Raw genomic sequence first — 7,444 nt, forward strand, 5'->3', positions numbered from 1 at the left:
AAGGGTTCTTTCATTATGACTAATGTGTAGTTGATAATGCTTTTCTTCTAAATCTCAGCATGCCCTTTTTGCGACCACTAGGTGGCAACATATGAATGTCGTCGTGCAGCTTTTTTTTTGGTGAACACACATCAATTTTTTCTCCGTTGCAACACACGGGCATTTGTGCTAGTCTCTCCCTAATAATAAAGCATGGATTGAGTCTCCGGGTTCACCGTCACGGCAATTTTGCACAAAAGCCCCTATGGTTTTTATTATTCAACCCGTAGTCTTAGTTATCAAGTCACGCCGAACGGATACGAGCAGAAAAAAACCGCATGACCCATGACCCTGCCCCAATCCCATCTTCCACCTCCAGCGCGCCGCCACCCTCGCCACGCCGCCGCGCGCCGCCTACCCCACCCACGTGGCCTTCCACCGCCGACGACATTCGACGCTGCATCCGTTGCCTGCTCCCCCATCCCTGCTACCACGGCGCCGCTTGGACTCCATCCCACTGCTTCCACCTCGGCAATGGTTCCCCCAACCCCGCCGGCTTCGCCATCCCGACGCACTCCACCACCCGTTAGACCAGTCTGCCTGGCTCCCGTGGCGACGGCGCACTCCACCACCCATTGGACCAGTCCTCCTGGCTCCCGCGGTGAACATTGCTGCAACCCCGCTGTCGCTTCCCACCACAGCCGCTGGCCTACTCCACCTGCACGCCACTTCCCGACTTCCCCTTGACGCGCCGCGTGCTCTCTAGCCTCCGGCTAGCTGTGACGCGAGGTGAGCTTGGTTGCTTAGCAAAGTGTGTGCAGGCCATATCGCTTCAGAGGATTGGAAGTCAAAATCTTGTAGCTATAGGCTGTAGCTCTTCGGATGAGATGGGAGTGGATGAGAAGATCAGATCCTAATATACCATGGCAAGGATTACTGGAAGCGGTGGATGATTTTGTACGTCAGCTCTTTAATAGTTTGATCATATTGAGTGATGTGGGAGATGGGCGTACATCTTTTTTTGGACTAACAAATGGATGGAAGGCTTTGATGTTAGTGATTTTGCGCCATCCTTACTACTGAAGATCAGTCCGCGCATCCTGAATAAGTTCACAGTTTGGGAAGCTCTCCATAACCATCGATGGCTGCAAGATATTGCTAGCATGGCGAGGTCCATCCGAACGAACAGGTTCAGCTGGGCACCTTATGGACAGTTCTCAACTATGTCCAACTTGACAATGCTAGACCGGATGTGTTTCAATGTTCCGGTGGCGCGCATTGTGTCGGTCATATTCGTGTCCTTCTGTGACCTCACTCAGCTTTGCCAATCTAGCCTGAGTTCCTCTTCAAGGCAATGCTTACTAAGTTCGTTGTGTGAAATTTACAGGAGTTATTTGAAGAATGGACTCACTATGCGGCTAGATGTTCCCATTGGATGCCCTTGCAAGAAGTATTGTTGCGGTGGGTACAGCGCCACGGCCCCTCCCGCATCAACACGCTGGTCCTCCATATGCAAAGGTAGGTAGCTACTGATGCTCTTATCTTTCTGCAACTTCAGTGTAGCATGCTAACAGAGCTAATATTGTGTTGTTTTCTTATGCAGGCCTATGCAAAACTTATATCATTTTCTGAACAAAGAATGGACTCATATGCTAATGTTGATGCCCAAGTTTCCTTTGAAAGTAGTTCAATAATAATATAACACCAATGTACGTAATTCTAGTTTTCATTCCAGTGTAGTTGCTACTTCAAAGACGCACACGGTCCACCCATACGATGCTTCTAGCTCTTCAGATTTTACACCATCGCTCCATGTAAATGCAGTTATCCTTAATGCAGATATTGCATTCAAAGTTTCAAACAATGACATAATGACTTTGCTAAGGACCTAAGGTGATCTTTTGAACTGTGCCTGACTGCAAAATAGTCATGGTTAAGCCAATAGTCAGATCTGGCCTATTTGATAATGCTACTATACAAGAAACAAATATCCCTATACATCTAGCGTACAACCAAACAGTTAAAGGAAAACATTGCAGGAAACTGAGATTGAAAACCTGCACATGTAGGCTTTAACTTCCTATGAACATACTTCTGATGGTTCTTGCGACAACACGAGATAAAACAAGGTTACTTAAATCCGCAGGTGGGAGGAGAAATTGCTATTGTTATTCTGGTGAAAGCTGCATTGGAGAAGAGTACGTGCAAAAGCAATCATGATGCACGGTAAGTCCTCCTACTGATTTCTGAACAAAAAACAGTCATGATGCCCTCTTCGTTGCTGATATTCTACAATTACTGGAGTTGCAATTCTTGGCATGATCATATGTGTACGCAATGTGAATATACACGAGGTGGCGTAGCAGGAGTAGAAAAAGTGCAGCTCAAAGTGAGTGCACCTGTATAATTTCCTAGAATTATTTTCTTGGCAGAAGTTACTATCTTCTCATTATGTAATAGGACTGTAAATTTAAAGAAGTAGAAATTCACAATTAATACCAGTGTTATAACTTAGGAGAGGCTTATGTGGATCAACTGTTTTTCTCAGCCCATGGGAGATTGTCGGTAAGATCAAGCCATACCGCCCCCTTTGCACCTTGCTATATTGCAAGTCTTGAAAAGCCTTCTAGGTAACAGTAGCAGCATTGTGAAGGAGGGACAAAAGTTTTCTGTTCCTTTTATTTGGAGGTTAAACTTTGAATGAGAACAGCTTGGTCACAACACGCATGATGAGCTAACTAAGACTGATTTGATCTTCTGGTTTAGTTTTCTTCCTTAGTCCCACATTAATCTATTGAATTTACTTTGTTCACTGATGGATTCACAAGGATATGAAGAATCGATGAATTAATATCTTTTGAGGTTAGATTCCTGATGCACTTAGCTAGATAAACTATATTTTAGTACAAGTTGATTAGTGAATTAACATTGTGTGTTGATGAATAAAATAATATGAATATTGTCATGTTTGGCATTTCATCTCTCCATGCTCTCCCAAGTGTCGCCTCCTCCCTTGATTTAATTTATTATTTAATAAGATTAAAATAATATGCATACAAGCAAAAACATCCCTAATATAAAAAAATGGTTGACCTGGTGGTATGCTATTTGAGCTCATGTCATGGAATTAAAGAGGTTGAACTCAGCAGTCAAGTATTAATAGCAAACGACTTCAGTTCAGCAACATGTATTGGACATTTGTTAGTCAAGTAGTATCATGATTAGTTCATGAAGGTAAAGGCTTTGTATAGGGGGTCAAGGAATTTTGGAGGTAATTTACACATAGTTGAGTTGACCAATTGTTGGGTGGAGGAGTAGGAGGATGAAGACAACGTTTGGGCGCCTATGCGTTGCCTCAAGGGCCTTCTTGCCCTTCATTGGCGTCCAGTAGGGCGCATGCTCACTAAGGTTGACATGTCCTGCCGGCTGTGGGGGCATCATGGTGATGGTGGACAATGGACAAAGAGGTGGATCCCTGGCAGGATCGTATACAATGTTTGTGTATGCATTGTGACGTCGGTGTGCATTTGCATGATGATGAGATCAACTTTCTCTCCCCGTTGCAAGTCAATTGCTTGCGTCGGTTCACCATAACTCTATTTTTTTACGATCATTTTGTTCACCGTCATCCTCTTTTTTTATGATCGTATCGTATGTTGACCCTCGCTGGTTTTCCGCTCAATCCGTTTCTAATGTTTGAGATCGAACGAGAGAGACGAATGAATAGTAAGGCAAAAACGCTTGATCTCTTTCATTAATGATTAGGCTTATATACAATCTGAGAGGACGCAATAGAGAGATGCGTCCGTTCCCGAACAGCGCATCGAGGGATGCGATTGTTGCGGGTGTCGGTTGGAACAAGGGGAGATTTCCCTTTAATTAAGTGTCATAATTAAATCCTAACAAGATCATGTGTGTGAGCCATGTGCCGAGGATTAACAGGAGGCCTAAATTGTTCGGAGAATGTATTTTTTCCTAAACCCTGGTGACTACCTATCGGCTGTCATTGTTCGATATCATGTTGCTGGTATGCGTTTTGGTGTAGCGAAGCACAAGTTGTCGTGCTACCACATACACACCAATTTATTTTCCCGTTGCAATGCACGGTCATATTTCCTAGTCCTAGTCTCTCCCTAATCTTTCCCTAATTAATAATAAAGCACGGATTGACTCCGTGGATTCACCGTCACAATACGCTTCTTCCCGTGAATTTACGCTTTCAGTTTTTTTTCAACATGTCTATATTTTTTCCAAAATCCAAGGTGGTACTAATCTATCTATGTTTATATGTATATAAGAAAAACCTGAGAAGGTAAATCCTCTTTCTTTCCGTGTCCAACTATGCCAGGTCGTCCGTCGTCCGTACTATGCCAGGTCTTCTACGTCGTCCTGCACACATCCGACTTCTTTTCTACCGGTGCTGATCCGGACTGCTTTTCATACCAGTGTCTATCCGATTTTTTTTGTATAAAAGTGTAGGCACCTATAACCTCCGTACCTGTCCTCTCGCTCCGTCCACGAAGAGGAGAGGAGTATCTGCCCTATGGACGCCGTCGCCGCACTCCTTTGTTGTCGTCGGACACCGACCCAGAGGTGCTTGCCCCTCGAGGTCGCGTTGACGCCGACTCGGCCACCTCCTAGGATGCGGCTCCCCAATGACGCCGCCGCCCCAGGGTTCACACCGGTGCCGCCTCTCCAGTCCTGGCTTCAGCCCCTCTCACCGTAAACCTCAGCAATGGCTCCTGCCCACGCCAATACCCGCCGCCATGAGCTGCGCACGGATGCCCTAGATGGCAGCTACGACGATGGCCGAGACGCTTATCCTCCACCGCTACCTCCTGAGAACCCGTGGGCCGTGGCGAGCTCCCTTCCCAGTTCCCACTACCCCCGCCACCCTGGCCGGCTCGTGCACGTGACCATGGTGATGTAGGTTTGCAGGGGATATGAGTTGCTCTGATTCCTGAACCCGTAGAAGCAGTGTCGCCTAGCTGGCGATGCGGCAGGCACAAGGAAGATCCTATACTAATCTTTCCCATCCCCTTGCAGCAAGCTGCGTAGGCCCCCGCCACCGGGTCACAGCCTGAACGGAGCCCCAGTTGGCTCGCCCTTGCTCTCCACCTGTGGCGCCGGTGGCGTGTGCGCAACGGATGAGGCCCCGCACTCACGCTGCCGCAGTGTGGATGGAGCTCCGCCGAGTCCATGAGCTCCCGAGCCGGGCGACGGCGCGTATTGATCTGAAAAAGGCCACCAACCCAATGCAGCCTCTCCCCACTCCCTTTCTTCTCCATATTATAATATCCTTTGATATCAAGTTCTAGCTGTACATTAACCGAAGCATCTCTTTTCTGATCAGTTATACATCAAACAAAGCATCACTTTTCTGATCAATTAAGGAAAACATGTCAGGATGGTTGATGCTTGATGCAGCGGAGAGTCACATGTGCATTGCCGACAGTTTCAATTTAATCGGGCTTCCGACTGGAGGAACAGAAGCGACTCTCCGTTCTCCAGCCATTAAGTTCATTACTGAATAACAAAATCAGCTTCAGACCTAAGGTTTGATCAGGAAAATTCAGCTATGTCTATCTATGTGCATTGGTCTTAATTTTTTTAGATGAGCAAATTGTCTACTTCCATAGGAAGTGGATGGGATGATCTACATAGCCTCCTGCAGCACCGGATTCAAGGAATCAGTACAACAGTGTGGCCTCTTACTAGACAGTTTTCTTCTCTCTGCTTTCGAGAATGCTAGACACTTTTCAGTTTTCTTTGATGCTGATCTAAATGTTTAAATATCTGGATGTGTTTTCTTGAATACAGGTTCGATCTTTGATTATCTGCATAGTATATCTAACCACTCTGACTTTCCTTTATTATTAAGATGCATCAAATCGCAATCCCCTCCGAGAGGAAGGGCCAACTCAAGTAGGTATATACATCCATTGTTTTAAGCAATAAATTCAGAAATCTGAATTGAACTAACTGATTTGGCTTATGTTCTGTAAATGCAGCATCCATGTACGAGAATCTCTGTAATGTAGTTATGTGAACTAGAGGTGTGGTTTAGCAATGTACCTCATACACGGCTGGTTGATGATAAAGATATCTCAGGTTTGCCTTGATTATATTATAAATTACGCAAATCTTTTTAGAAACAGGAAAGTTAAGTTTAAATTGCGTAAAACAGGAAAGCGAACGAGTAGTTTGTACCTCATACATGGCTGGTTGATGATAAATCGGAACTTAAAACATATGGGTTTTACAAGCATCACTTCTTGAACATGCAAAAGATAAATAACAGCTAAAGTTTCATGGACTACACCAGTTTCTACAGCTAAAATGTCTACCATTGTTGAATCTCTATTACTGTGGAGTAGCATGTTTTGGGGCATATACTTACTTACATACTTTGTTCCTTTAGAGCAATATAATCTTCTCGATGTGTTAATTCACTTATTTTTCACACATGATGAATCCATAGTTGTTCGATTTAGCCAGAATAATCTCTTCTTTGTTAATAATAGTTTTATATAACATTACTTATATCAGGTCAAGTAGCCTCTCATAATGAAATACTGCATTTTTTTGCCAATCTCTCTCGAAATGATTGTTTACAGATAAAATTATTTGTAGAGATGGAGGACCTCGTAACCGACCATGTTGGAAGCTTGTGAAGAAATAGTATGTTGCTGTATGGAGGAATCCTTTAAATAACTCTTGCTACATGAGTCAGTGATCCTGAGGCAAACCTCCACTTTGTGATAGTGATGATAATTCCAGATAATGTTTGGTATTTTTTTAACCCATCTAATCTACTTTTATTAGTTAAGCCTCAATTTGGTTTGAACATTTGCAATAATACTAAATTCATAAAGATGATCTTTACGGTTTAAATAAACTGTCTATGGTTTTTCTAGAATTGTTCTGAACATTGGCATAATTATACATTCATCTCTTGCGGAGTAGTCTCATGATTTTGACTTATTTTTTCCTTGTTGGTGATTCCTAAATGTGTGATACTGATACATATTGCAGTTTCGTTTCAGATGCAACCTTCAACTATAGAGGTTTCAGTTTCCTGATGGCCGATTTCTTCTTTGCGAGTCTTCCTTTTTCTTATGTTCACAAGGTGTACAATTGTCTATAGTATTTGCCAAGTTTAATCTAATGTCTAGATAAAAAAATTGCATGCCAGGAAATAAGAAAGTAGCATTTTAAGGTGAACTTTGTATGAATCCTCCCGCTCCCGCCAACCCATTCTTCAATTAGTTAGTATCCTCAAGTCACGATGTATCAATTTTGCCATGCAAGACGTTATGATAAAATAGAGGATGTAGACTGACTATGGGTCTTGAGCCTTGCTTATTGGGATGGATGTATGTGATTGTTTTTCTCCCGTTGCAACGCACGGGCATATTTCTTAGTTTACTTTATACCCGTTCCAACGCACGGGCTCTTTTGCTAG

At 43.7% G+C, this 7,444-nt stretch overlaps 1 long non-coding RNA gene across 10 annotated transcripts; it reads left to right on the plus strand.

The window, feature by feature from the left end:
- The first annotated feature begins 316 nt into the window (after positions 1-316).
- Positions 317-7,324, plus strand: LOC119285933. Of its 10 annotated transcripts, none has more exons than XR_005140028.1 (7): positions 317-1,497; positions 1,583-1,688; positions 2,126-5,535; positions 5,619-5,904; positions 5,991-6,090; positions 6,613-6,769; positions 7,015-7,324. It is a non-coding gene; the product is annotated as an uncharacterized LOC119285933 (long non-coding RNA). The 10 variants fall into 10 exon arrangements; XR_005140030.1 differs by having other exon boundaries at positions 2,126-2,368; positions 2,495-5,904; XR_005140035.1 differs by having other exon boundaries at positions 2,126-2,205; positions 5,026-5,904.
- The last annotated feature ends 120 nt before the right edge of the window (positions 7,325-7,444 follow it).

This window comes from Triticum dicoccoides, chromosome 4A (assembly GCF_002162155.2).
Source record: "Triticum dicoccoides isolate Atlit2015 ecotype Zavitan chromosome 4A, WEW_v2.0, whole genome shotgun sequence".
Classification (NCBI taxonomy): domain Eukaryota; kingdom Viridiplantae; phylum Streptophyta; class Magnoliopsida; order Poales; family Poaceae; genus Triticum; species Triticum dicoccoides.